This window comes from Lissotriton vulgaris, chromosome 7 (assembly GCF_964263255.1).
Source record: "Lissotriton vulgaris chromosome 7, aLisVul1.2, whole genome shotgun sequence".
In the NCBI taxonomy this organism is placed as follows: Eukaryota; Metazoa; Chordata; class Amphibia; order Caudata; family Salamandridae; genus Lissotriton; species Lissotriton vulgaris.
The window spans coordinates 887,691,298-887,704,954 of record NC_141695.1 but is presented as its reverse complement, the minus strand read 5'-3'; positions in this window follow the sequence as shown (position 1 = coordinate 887,704,954).

Below are 13,657 nucleotides of genomic sequence, written 5' to 3'. Positions count from 1 at the left end.
ACATAAATTGCAGTCTCGCCAAAGTAAGGACTCTTCTGCAAGCTTTAGAAAGTAGAACTACCATTAATTGTAGTACAATTCTGTCATTTGCTGGCAGTATCAGGCCTCAAATAGGACATATGTCAGATAAATACATTTTGACTGCAAGAAGGGGACCTATTTGGTGCAAGGAAACATTAAAACCGTGGAGTAATATTATTGCCCATAACATTAGCCATTGTGCAGTTCCTTAGTTGAATATAATGTACAAGTGGGCCATAAAATGGTAAGACTTTGGAAACATCCGCCTCCTTATCATAATTTGAAATGTAGGCGTGTTCGTGAACATCTTTTGACTTCGGCATAACTAACCTGGGCACACTTTCACTGTTGGCAAAAACTCTAGAACTGGCTCACAATGCAGATGTTATTAACACAATGCAGATGTTATTAAAAACAGTCATTAAGAAATAGCACATCTGTCTACCATCCACTAACAACTCTTTTTTAACATTTAACAATTTTTTCTATTCTTTTTTCCCGTTCCCTCGCTTTCCCTTTTTGTCTCTCTCCTTCTCTCCTTTCCATCTTTTTTATCTCCTTTCTCTCAGATTTTTTTGCTCTTCTTGTCTCTCCTGGTCTCCCTCTTTTTTCAAGTCTCATTGTAGTGAGCCCTGCACAACCTAAACAGTGTTCTCACTCCAGTGTACATCAGAAGTTCCTTTCCTCCTTCTAGTCCTTCCTCACAATATCTGCTCCCTGACCCCTCACCGTGCTGCCATCTTACCCTCTCCTTCCAGTGCGTCCTGGTATGGGGCAGAGAATTTAATGGCCAGTCATGTTCTGCGTCATCGTCCCTACGGGGGCAAGTGAGTGCCTGGAAAGGGCATTGGTCCTGAACCTCTGCCTTTCTCTCTTCACCCCATCACCCCACCTGCTTCTAGGCACCATCCTGTGGGTTGGGCCTCTGTTACTCTTGTGTCAACTCTATATCCAGTACTGCCTTCATGACCAAACATGACTGCGAAAGGGTTAGTTTTTTTATACTGCTCACCGGACTCCATATACCGTAGAAGGCCAAAAATGTACACCATCACATTTCATACTGTCATGCAATAAAGTTGTTAAGTACCTGCATGGATGACATCATCTATTTCCACAATCTCTGGTAGACCCATGCCTATACACAGCGATATTAGGTGCACTATGCTTCCACCACGCTGTCTACCCTCATGAGTGTTACTCTACATGTCTTATACAGGCCAAACTATGAACACCTTCCAACAATGTATTCCAAGGACACCAGGAATCCAATATAAATAGGATCGGTTCATGGCCATGTCAGGGGTATGCAGCACTATTGAAATATTGCATAAAAGTGCTATAGGACTCGCACAGTGTAATAGAAATAGCTGTATGGAGACAAATATAGTACTAAGTTTTGAAAGAAATGGATCACGACGATAGTTCAAAAACTCCTCCTTACATCACAGCGAGTGGCCGACATTTTACTAAAAACGAAACTGAAATGAGAGGCGGTGGCGTGTGTGTGATAAATTCACTGCCTATGCCTGCAGCAAAGGCCACTTTAAAAGATTGCGTCACTCGTGGTGCATTTCAACTGGGGGGGCCCTTGTGCATAGATGAAATTTGCACTAACTGATCACACAAAAAAACACTTTTCCACTCCTCTCTCTCAGTGTGAATGTTAAATCAAGGGCCAGTACTACGTTGCATCACCAGTACTTGTCGTAACTTGCAACAGTGCATCTGTTCAATCCGATTCCATACATATTGACGCACAAGTTCAGGGAGTTGTTTGAAAACGTAAAATGCAACTGTGGGTTAGCGGAAATGCACCAAAATTCCATAAAATGCATATCTGAAATTTATATCATCTTTCTATCTTCCAATATCCTTTGATCTAAATTAAAATTATTAACATTGATCCTATTAAAACATTTAATCTCTTAATAATTTTGTGACAACAAAGTATTTGTGGAACAACTGATTAAGCGCACTCTTATCAATAACATGTTCCTTGCTGAGTTCAAACCTTCACAGTCAGAACAAAAGTGCAAGCAATACCTTTTCCTCAGTCTTACTCAATTCGGTACAACTACCAATCAAATAAAAGTCTCCATTCTAAACCTGCTCATTACAAACGAAGGGAATACTAAGATTGACCGTCTGTACCCTGTAGAATAGTCTAACCACTTCATCATGCCCTTCATCTTTTCCCAACATTCCACTAAACTCATAACATCTGGGCAACCAAGAAACTCTAAGATAACATTACACAACATATGTATTTGTAGAATGCTCGTTCACCCTGGGGTCTCTTGATGCTGACATAACAAATAGTTATCGATACCCAACTATACGGAAAGGATATAAAGCTGAGTGAACATGAAGGGGATTCCAACCTTTGACAATGAGGTCAAACAGATCTCTGGAGTGGATGCATTCAGTCTTTCCCAGGCCCCAAACATTTTTTAAATCACATTGAATTATGTGCCTAATAAAATCACATATTTTAAACACAATGAGCCTGTAAATATAAACAAGGATGTTTGTCTACTCTATATAGTCACCAGCGAATATTTCATAGACTCCGGTGGCCAAATTATACTGAAACAAAACTAAGCTAACACTGCATGTTATAAAGGGGCCTATGTAAGAGTTTTCCTTTCCCTCTCTGCATTTAATGTTAACGGTAGAAAGATTTGTCTAGTCACACATAGAGCGCCACGACTCCCCTCACTACTCTGGGTCTGTCACAGCATCGGCATTCCATGTGCTCCCCTGTTTACCTCCTTTCACCCTCTCCTGGAAATAAAAGACATCAAGGGGAGGACCGGAAGGACAGAGGTCAGGGGCCCTTCTGTACAAGAAAACACTTTCGTAGCTTAGCTGGCCGCCCGCCCCTCCAAGGTCCACCCACCTACTCCACTGCTTTCACTCAGGCTCAGCACCACCACACTACTGCCGGACCGGTACTCGTTTGCCCCCCTCCCCTCCCTATCTCTCATCGACATCCAGGCTCTCCACTACAGCCCAGCCCTGCCAGTGCTAAGACGAGGGATATTTCTATACTACCAATGCTGCCTGCGCCCTGCCCTGAGTCTGAGTGCATTGCGGGCACTGACGTGATGGGCAGGGCACTTTATCATTGATCATCCGCTACGTCCGACTCCGAGTCCTGAGCAGGACAAACACGACGACATACTCGCTCACCTTAGGCCTGGCTGGCGGCTGGCTGGTCTGCAGCTAAGGCGAGCAGGACGGGCACACTGGGCAGCAGAAGACAGGGGGCGCCTGTCGACTGACGGGGCGAGGGACTAGCCACCAGACCAGGGCCTGGCATGGGCTAGTAGTACTACTGGTACTGGTACTACTCTTTTAGTACAACGGCGGCCGCAACCTTCTTCTGGTTGGTTCTTCTGGCTTCTTCTAAAGTCACGCGCACTTTTACAATGCGCATGACAAAATTGGCCTGCACTTATTAGTCACGAGGCGAGTCCCGCCCCCACCCTAAAGACCGCGGAACCGCGGCACGCAGACACGCATAGAGAACTGCGCGCCGCCACGCCCACGAGCATGGACCATTTTAAATTATGTTCTTGTGAAGACTAAAGAGCCGTCCTATTTAATTAATTACACCGACAGGGCGTGCGCACGCACGGCACCATCATTAGAGTAAGAGTTTAAAAAATAGAGGTATGTCACCGTCGGTGCACGTGCACGCACTGTTTGGCCTGGCTTGCCGTGCTGTTCTGCGTCTTAGTTCCTTACTGTGCTGAGTCTGAGAGTGAGGGGGCCCCTGGCTGGAGCGTGGGGGCCCCCTGTGTTAATATGGCCCTAATGTTTAAATACAGGCCGGCACTGCATGTGGTATGCTGGGTGACTGGCCTGCTTGCAGTCGTCTTCTGCCCGATGTAATAACGGAGCCACCCGGCCCGCACACGTACGCACACACGCACGCATACGCCTCAGGGGCGGGGTAGCCCCTGGGTATAAATAAACGGCCGGAAGACCGCTTGTGGTCTTTGGCCCTAACCATCAGACAGTGTGTGCGTGTTTCTTTACGAGTCATAGTTAGGCCCCACTCTGCGGCCTAGGCATCCCTTGCCCCCGTGTCTCCGGACACTACACTGGCGACGAGGCGGTCTCTGTCACCCGCGCCTCGCCACACAGCGGTGCCAGTCATCCTGCGCCCACATGTACACCCGGGCCCTGCTCAGACGAGCCCCGGCGTTGGCACTGCCACGTGTGAACATTTCTCTGGACTGCACCAGGCCGTGGTGCACCAGGTGAGCTCGCGCCTCTCCGAGGCCGCGGTCTGCGGCCCGCTGCTCGGCCCGCTCTCCAGAAGCCCGCCGGCGCTTACGCCTGCGCCCACTCTCCTGCACGGCGTGCAATTACCTGCTGCCTCGGTGTGCGCTTCTCTCCCTGCCGCCGGCGCTTCGGGGGGTAATCTTCGGCCCTCGCGCCCAGTCCTTAGCGGCCGCGCTGGTAGCTTCGGCTCGCGCATGCGCACACCGCACCGGTTCGCGTAAGCCCTGACTCAGCCCACGCATCAGGCGGGCGGACGGTGTGAAGAGCCCTGCGTTTGCTCACGCATCGGGCGGACGGCGTGTTTCACTCGGGGGGTGTGTTCGGCCCTCATTCACGCCGCGATCCCTGCGCACCTAAGGCCTCGTTTGCTGCCTCAGCCACCGGAACCACGCCCCTGGCGGTCCTGATCCATTGGGCCTGCACTTGTTCATTTCACACGGCCTGGGTACCCGGCGCTGCCTCCCCTGTCACGTGGGACCTGCTCCTCACCGTGCCTGCTCATCTAGGCCTGTCCTGGCCTTGCTCTACGTGCTCTTCCACGTGCTCCCGCTTCTGCAACCATGAGCCTGCAGCAGGCTGATGGCGGTGCCACGGCTGCGACTCCTGCACAGAACCAATTGCCTGCTCCAACTGGTCCCCCGGCCACGGTGCCGCCCCTGGTTGCTGGTCCTGCTCCTGGCGCTGCAGCAGCCGCTGCGCCGACCCCCCCCGGGCATGGCCTCGCAGCACCACTTCCTCCGTTTAGCGAACTTGCGGATCCCCCTACGGCTGCGGCAAGATGGCGCCTGTGGATCGGGAGGTTGGAGCACTACTTTGTCGGCGTCCGTGAGACTGATGGCAAGGTTAAGCGCTCTTTGCTCATGTGCTACGGCGGTGATGAGCTATATGAACTCTTCGAGACGCTACCGGATCGGGGTGGCGACCAGGACTACGACGCCGCGGTGAGAGCGTTGAACCTATACTTCGACCCCAGGGTGAACCCTGACTACGAATGGTTTAAGCTGCGCCAGGCTAGGCAGGGCGAGACGGAACCCATTGACTCTTTCTATGCCCAACTACGGAAGCTAGCTCTGGCCTGCGAACTCCCGGACCAGCGCCAAGAAATACGAGCGCAACTGATCCAAGGGTGCCGGTCGGTGCAACTCAGACGCCTCATCCTTAGGCAGCCACGGATCTCCCTAGATGAAATCCTCGTCCTTGCGCGCTCGCATGAGCTGTCTAACGCCAGAGCTGACGAGATGCAGGCAGCTCTCGACCGACCCGGTGCGCCCATGAAGATCCCTCATATCAAGGAAGAACACGTGGACGCCATTAGGCGCCGGCCACAACCCCAGAGGGGGACCTCCCAAGCTTCTTCCCGGAATTCCTGTGGAAACTGCGGTATGGAACATCCTGCCGGAGGAAAATGCTTTGCAAGAGGAAAAGTCTGCTCCAACTGCGGGAAATTGAACCATTTCGCGAAGGTGTGCCGCAGTAGCGGTAACCGCCGCCTCAGTTCGAGCGGGAAAAGCCCTGCACAGGCTGTGCGGCAACTCTCTCTGGATGATCCAGGCCCGTGCAGCGATGCCTCCAGATCGGCATTTCGCCTTGATGACGATGACGATGACGTTTTCTTCGTCTCCTTTGTGGGGAGAGAAGGCTCCAGAAGAAGACCACCCCCGATGTGCGAAATCTCCATCGCCGGCTCACCTGTGCAGGCACTCATTGACACCGGGGCGTCGGTGAATGTGATGGACAGCACACAATACGAACTACTGTCACCACGCCCACCACTGTCACCTTCAAACGACAAAATCTATACCTACGATAGCGACGACCCACTTCCCCTGAGAGGAGTGATCGAGGTGACTGCCGCTTGCAATGATCAACAAGTCAAGACCAGGTTCCATGTTACCGGAGGCAGGCGTGGCACGCTTCTGAACTGCCACACGGCTGAGGACTTGCAATTAGTATTCTTCGCACGACAGGTGCATGAGCTGCACGCGGACGCAATGCTGTGGGACTTCCCGACCCTGTTCAAAGGACTCGGCTGCCTAAAAGGAAAAACGTTCAGGCTACACGTGGACCCAACGATCCGGCCCACTGCCCTCAGACACCGACGAGTACCGTTTCACCTGCGGCCGCAAGTGGAGGAAGAACTGCGCAAACTCGAGGAGCTGGGGGTGATCGAAAAGGTGTCGGGCCCGACACCGTGGGTGTCGCCGCTGGTAATCGCCCCGAAACAGCCAGGCGCCATACGCCTGTGTGTGGACATGCGTCTTCCGAACAAAGCAGTGAAACGGGAAAGGCACCTGACGCCAACTATGGACGACATCGTAGCAGACCTCAACGGCGCTCGCTGGTTCTCTAAACTGGACCTCAACGCCGGATATCACCAGCTTGAGCTTCACCCGGACAGTCGCAACATCACGACCTTTTCCACCCATGTCGGACTCCGGAGGTATAAACGTCTGAGCTTCGGGGTGTCGTCGGCTGCCGAAGTCTTTCAAAACGCCATCAGGGAGACACTCTCAGGTTTAACAGGAGTCATAAACCTGAGCGACGATATCCTTGTCTTCTCCAAAACCTTGGAAGACCACCACGTCCACCTCCGAGCCACATTGCAACGCCTGGCCGATCACGGCCTCACCCTCCATAGGGAGAAGTGCTCCTTCTACAGAGAATCCGTGGATTTCTTCGGCTATATCTTCTCCAGGGAGGGACTTCAGGTCGATCCGAAGAAAGCGGAAGCCATCCGAACCGCTCCCAAACCCACGTCAGCCACTGAGGTCAGAAGCTTCCTGGGGATGGCCACTTATTGTGGCCGTTTCATCCCTGGATTGGCGTCCCTCTCCGAGCCACTACGTGCCCTCACCAAGTCGGGCCAACCGTGGGCATGGACCGCCAAGGAAGACGAAGCCTTCTCGGCAATCAAGGCTGCTCTAATCGACGACAAGGTTATGGCTTACTTCAGACCACACCGGCGTACGGAAGTAGTTGTGGACGCAAGCCCCGTTGGTCTGGGGGCTGTCCTTATGCAAGAGACTGAAGCACACGAATGGGTACCGACAGCATACGCTAGCAGAGCACTGACTGCCACGGAGATGCGGTATGCCCAAATTGAACGGGAAGCGCTGGCCATCAAATGGGCTTGCCAGCACTTTCACCTCTACCTATATGGGCACGAGTTCAAAGTAGTATCCGATCACAAACCCCTTGTGACTCTATTTGCTGGAACAGCCAGGCTTGCTCCACCCAGGATCGAGAGATGGGCCGTCCAACTCCAAACATACCGTTTCGAAGTCATATACCGGCCTGGAGCCGACAATCCCGCGGATTTCCTATCAAGGCACCCCGGCACTGCCGATTCGGCTCAAGCAACGGGCGACGTGGAGGACGTCGAGGAGTATGTGCAGATGATCTCTCGAGAGGCCTGCCCGGTAGCCCTGACACTGGAAGATATTGGAAAAGCCACAGATGAGGACGAGTGTCTCCTCAAAGTGAAAGCCACACTGTCAAATAGGAGCTGGAAGCACTTCCTGGATGGAGTCAGTGCCCTTACACCTCAAGAACAGCTGTCAAGACAACAACTTTGGAGGGCTCAGAGTGAGCTGAGTGTCGGACCCCACGGAGTGATCCTCCGAGGAACGGCGATCGTGATACCCGCAAGGCTACAGGAAGAGGTCGTACGTCTAGCCCACCAAGGACACCAAGGCGTGTCAAAGACCAAAGGACGCCTGCACAGCAAAGTATGGTTCCCCGGCATGGACGCAGCGGTAGAGAAAGAAGTTGGCAACTGTCATTCGTGCACCATCACAGGCCGAGAACCAGCTCCCCACCCTGTGATCACCGAGGACCCCTGTCGGGAGCCGTGGTCAAAAGTTAGTGTGGACTTCGGATCCTTCCCGGATGGGCGGCATACCCTCGTCCTGATCGACTCTTACTCCCGTTTTCCTATCGTGGAAGTCGTACCCTCCACAGCATTCACTCACGTGATGAAAGCCCTGGAGAAAGTATTCGCCATGGTGGGCCTGCCAGAAGAGATGAGATCAGACAATGGCCCTCCCTTTCAGGGAAGAGACTTCCAGGCATACCTAGCCGCCCGGGGCATCCACCACAGAAAGATCACTCCGCAATGGCCCCAGGCAAAACGGGGAAGTCGAGAGGTTTATGAGGACCCTAAACCGCGCGCTACAAATTGGAGTGGAAAGAAACGAGGATGCAGAAGAGTGCCTGTCACAGTTCCTCAGCGCATACCGACAAACGCCCCACTCGACCACACGCTGCGCCCCGGCACACCTGGTGTTCAAGAAGGTACCAAGAGACTGCGTGCCAGCTACACCTGCCTGGTGTCCTCCAGAGATGAATCAGGAAGCCACTCAAGAACGACGGAAGCGCACGAACGACAAAGCCAGTCGGACCAGAAGGGCCCAGACCAGGTCATTGGTAGTTGGCGACAAAGTGGTCCTCAAGAACAGACACAGACATTCAAAATACGACCCAGCATTTGAACCTGAAGTGTGGGAGATCGTGAACATACACGGCACCATGGTATCCGCATCCAGGGGCACTAGAGCCGTGACCAGGAACGTGTTGTGGTTCAAGCGTGTCTCTCGTGATAGTGGAAACACCGACTCTGCATCTGAATGTGCTGAAGACGGGGACCAGGAGCCGGTGCATGAAGAGTCACCCACGGCCCCACGAGAAGAGGAAAGACCGACTCCACCGAGACTCGAGCCGGACAACACCATCAGTCCCGAAAGCACCTCGAGTGACGTTCAACGTCGTCCTGAGCGACCAGCGGAGGTGGAAGGTTTGGAAAGTCATCTAAGCCAAAGATACCACCTGCGACCAAATCCAACTCCTAGTCAAAGGCTAAAGGACTATGCATGGACTATGAACTGATTAGAGGCAATTCATGGCCGGGACTATTGATCTGTAAGATTGGAGGGATGTAATAACGGAGCCACCCGGCCCGCACACGTACGCACACACGCACGCATACGCCTCAGGGGCGGGGTAGCCCCTGGGTATAAATAAACGGCCGGAAGACCGCTCGTGGTCTTTGGCCCTAACTATCAGACAGTGTGTGCGTGTTTCTTTACGAGTCATAGCTAGGCCCCACTCTGCGGCCTAGGCATCCCTTGCCCCCGTGTCTCCGGACACTACACCCACGACTGCTTCTGCCGAGAATGACGTGAGGGGGCCCTTGGAGCGTAGGGGCCCTGGGCCTGCGTGGGGGTGGGGGCGGAGGCTGTGTTACTACGCCCCAGTGTCACACTCACAGTCCGTCCGTGCGTGGCATGTGCGCACTGTTTAATTTAAGCTTGCTACTGCTAGCCTTGCAATGCTGCCTTGCCTGCAGCCGTCTTCTTTCTCTGAGGCCAGGGGGCCCCTTGCCTGGAACGTGGGGCCGAGGCCCCCCCGCACTGCGGGGGTTGCGTGGGCCTGTGTTACGCCCCCCGCTGCTCCCAGCGGTGCAGCCGGCACTCGATTAACTCCAACAAAGGTTTCTAGGGAGCAGCACTTCACAGAGCAATCAGTGCGGCGCGAAAGAGTGTAATCACCCCGCTGCCTTTTAACTGCCAGGCGTCAGAGGTCAGAAGCGGGCAGTGGGGGGGGGGGGGGGGGGGGGGGGGTCAAAAGAGAGAGACGTGTGACAAGTTCAGAGGGAACACTCATGTTCACATCCAAAGGGCTGGACATTCCAATGCGCTGAGTTCAGACGCGTGGGCTTGGAAATTCTCTCTTACAAGACAATTCAGCTGTTTTTTTTCTTCTCCGGCTTCATATACCTGTGGCCAAGGGCCACTGGAATTATGTGCCACAACAGTTTTCGCATAATTATGGATTTTCCACGCTAGCCCCATAACCCATCAACTGTGCATAATCTGCAGATTTCAACAAAAGAAATGTTTCTGTCTCAAAGAAATCAAAAGTTATTAAAAACGCGACAACAGGTTGCCGGGTAGTGGAAAGCCCTTCAGAAAGGTTGACTGGTCCCCTTTATGTTGTTTCTTGCTATATTTTGATTTTTAAAAGATATTAATGAGGTGCAAGCCATGCCCAGTATTAATACGTGTATAAATGACTAAATAATGAAGGAATACTAATACACAGTGTGCCTCATTACGCCACATAATTTTTCTTTGCCACATAATGCAGTCAATCCTGCCGAATAATTTCAGTGGCCCTCCTTTACTTTAGTCTGGTGCGAGAAAGGCGCTATAACTCCAAAGGCCTCTTGTGAAGTTGAGCGCTGGATGTCACGCCCATTTGTAGCAGCAAACACTGATCTCGCTGAGTTATCTCCACCAAACGCTCTCGCTTCTGCAGGGAATGAGGCTTGATCTGGAAATTAAGTGGATTATTCTAAATTCTTAGGCAGTCGATTTATCGATTGCCCCTATTAGAGTGCACGTCGTAAATCCTTTCATGTTAGCGTTCCCCGTCTCATTTTCGGCAGTTTAGTATCAGGGCCAGTGAGCGCGCTCCTTTCAGGTCCTTCTTTATGTCTGTTGATTCAAGTGTTGCAATTCCAGGTCTTGGAGCACCCTGTCTCAGCCGGCAGTTCACATGAGAACTGTTCAGACCTGATGTTATGTTACCCTCTGGTGGAAAAATAGGGAAGTACAATGCCCTGCAGTTATTGGTAAAACCAGAGAGCTCAGCGGGTGTATGTGTACTCGCAGTATTTCATTGAATGTTAGCACTGCCGCAGTCACGCCACACTTAGCGAGAGATCGGTCCTAAGCCAGGAGCTGCCCTTGAAAATGGCCAAGCTTCCAAAATAATGGTGTGAAATAGAAGGAAATGGAACAAGTACAATTTAGCGAACAGGCCAGGCTTGCAAAACACTAGGACAGAAGTACGAGTGCTCCCCAAGCAATGACAAATGAAGGTGACTACAATGACCACGAAGGCCAGCGAACATTGTGGAGAGCTTTCGCATCTAGACTGTGTAAATGCCTGCATCAAGTGACACCACTCTCCCTACTTCAAAAACTGAAAAGGATCCAGAGTGCTGCACCTAGACAGATTCTAGGTCCAGCAGTGCTTAATTTGTAAAAAAATTGTGCCAGGGCTCTCGCAAGGAGGCCACTGCAGTCTGCACTACATATTGCCCCTGCTATGCTGTCAATGATAGTAACAACACAACTACTAACCATCACACTCCTGCAAGTGTGACGATTCGGACTATTCAGGCCCCCAGAGTTATAAGAATGGCTTGGGCTCTGGAAATACTCTTTTCTAATGTATATTGAATTAATAAGCAACCCTTGACCCTGTTTTCAGGCCAGGTCGCCCCCCCACCGCGTTAGCACTCCCTGCTAGTGCTGTATCCTCGTGCCCCTGTGCTCCGCTGCTGCCGCTGGTTTGATCCCTGGTGGCCCAGTGGTCGTAAGTTTTGCCTCCTCTTACTATTGCTATACTGTATTGACTGTACTCTGTAGAATTTCTCTACTGTTGCTGCTGCATTGTATTGACTGTAGTTCTGTTTCCTGCTCCTTTGCGCTCACTGTGCCAGTCCCACTGTTGTTTCCCCCTGCCGTTGCTCCAACGCTCCCCGCCGCTGCGTCCCCTGCGGCCCCGCCCCCTGACCCCCGATTGGTCCCCACTCCCCCCTCCCAGCTGCTCCTCCCTCGACCCCTACATAATGCAGGCAGCTGCGCGCTAAGGGAGCGACCCTTGACCCTGTTTTCAGGCCAGGTCGCTCCCCCACCGCGTTAGCACTCCCTGCTAGTGCTGTATCCTCGTGCCCCTGTGCTCCGCTGCTGCTGCCTGTTCGATCCCTGGTGGCCCAGTGGTCGTAAGTTTTGCCTCCTCTTACTATTGCTATACTGTATTGACTGTACTCTATAGACTTTCTCTACTGTTGCTGCTGCATTGTATTGACTGTATTTCTGTTTCCTGCTCCTTTGCGCTCACTGTGCCCGTCCCACTGTTGTTTCCCCCTGCCGTTGCTCCAGCGCTCCCCGCCGCTGCGTCCCCTGTGGCCCCGCCCCCTGACACCTGATTGGTCCCGCTCCCCCCCTCCCAGCTGCTCCTCCCTCCCTCGACCCCTACATAATGCAGGCCGCTGCGCGGCTGTGCAGTGGGCGTGCCGAAGGCGTGCCTAAGACCAGCCCGTCTGCGCCCATTCGCGCCTGGACCGCGACCACCGCCAGAACCCCTGGCCCCCGCCGGAACCAGAGAACTCAACTGAGATACGACACCGCCACCCTCAACTCACTTAACACTGGACGACCACCCCGCCTACCACCGAGCCACCCCGAAACGCACACACGGACCCTTCACCTGCCTAGCCTGCAGATTCACCTGCCTCCGAACCTGCACACCACCCGCTGGACCTAACGTCAACAACAGCAACCTCAAATGCAACCTCCTCAACACCCGCTCCGTCCACAAGCACGCCGTCGAACTCTGGGACCTCCTCGACACAACAGCACCATACGTCGCCTTCCTCACGGAAACCTGGATGAACGCCTCCTCGGCCCCAACATCGCCACAGCCATCCCGGACGGCTACAAGATCACCCGGAAGGACCACATCAACCAAACCGGAGGAGGAATCGTCATCATCTACAAGAACACCATCAGCGTCACGACCAACGCCGAAGACACACTGTCCGCAGCCGAACACCTACACTTCCAGATCCACACCAACCCCAAAACCACACTCAGAGGACCCCTCATCTACACACCCCCGGGCCCACGCACACAATTCAGCGAAAGCATCGCCGACTTCATCAGCCCGCATGCCCTCGCCTCACCAGAATACATCCTCCTAGGGGACCTGAACTTCTACCTGGAGAACAAAAATGACACCAACACCACCTCCCTGCTCGACAACCTCGCCAACCTCGGACTCAAGCAACTGGTGAACTCCCCCACCCACTACGCCGGCCAGATGCTGGACCCCATCTTCTCCGCTAGCAACCACGTCTCTTTCAGCCCCCCACCGGACTACACTGGACTGACCACAGCTGCATCCACTTCACCTTCACGAAGACAACATCCCACCACCGCACGCTACAGATCCCCCGCAGATGCTGGAGCAAAGTCACCACACACCAGCTCACCACATCACTGAGCCAGAACCCACTAGACGACACCTCTGACACCAACGAAGCATCCCACAATCTTGCACAATGGATCACCAACTGCGCCGACAACCTTGCTCCAACTGAAAAACCCCCCAGGCAAGACCAGCAACAGGAAAACCACATGGTTCACCGATGCCCTCAAAGACTCAAAGAAATCCTGCCGTACTCTCGAAAAAACCTGGCGCCACATGCGGACGACAGAAAACATGACAGCCCTCAAGAATGCCACTCGCGAACACCACCAGCTGATCCTAC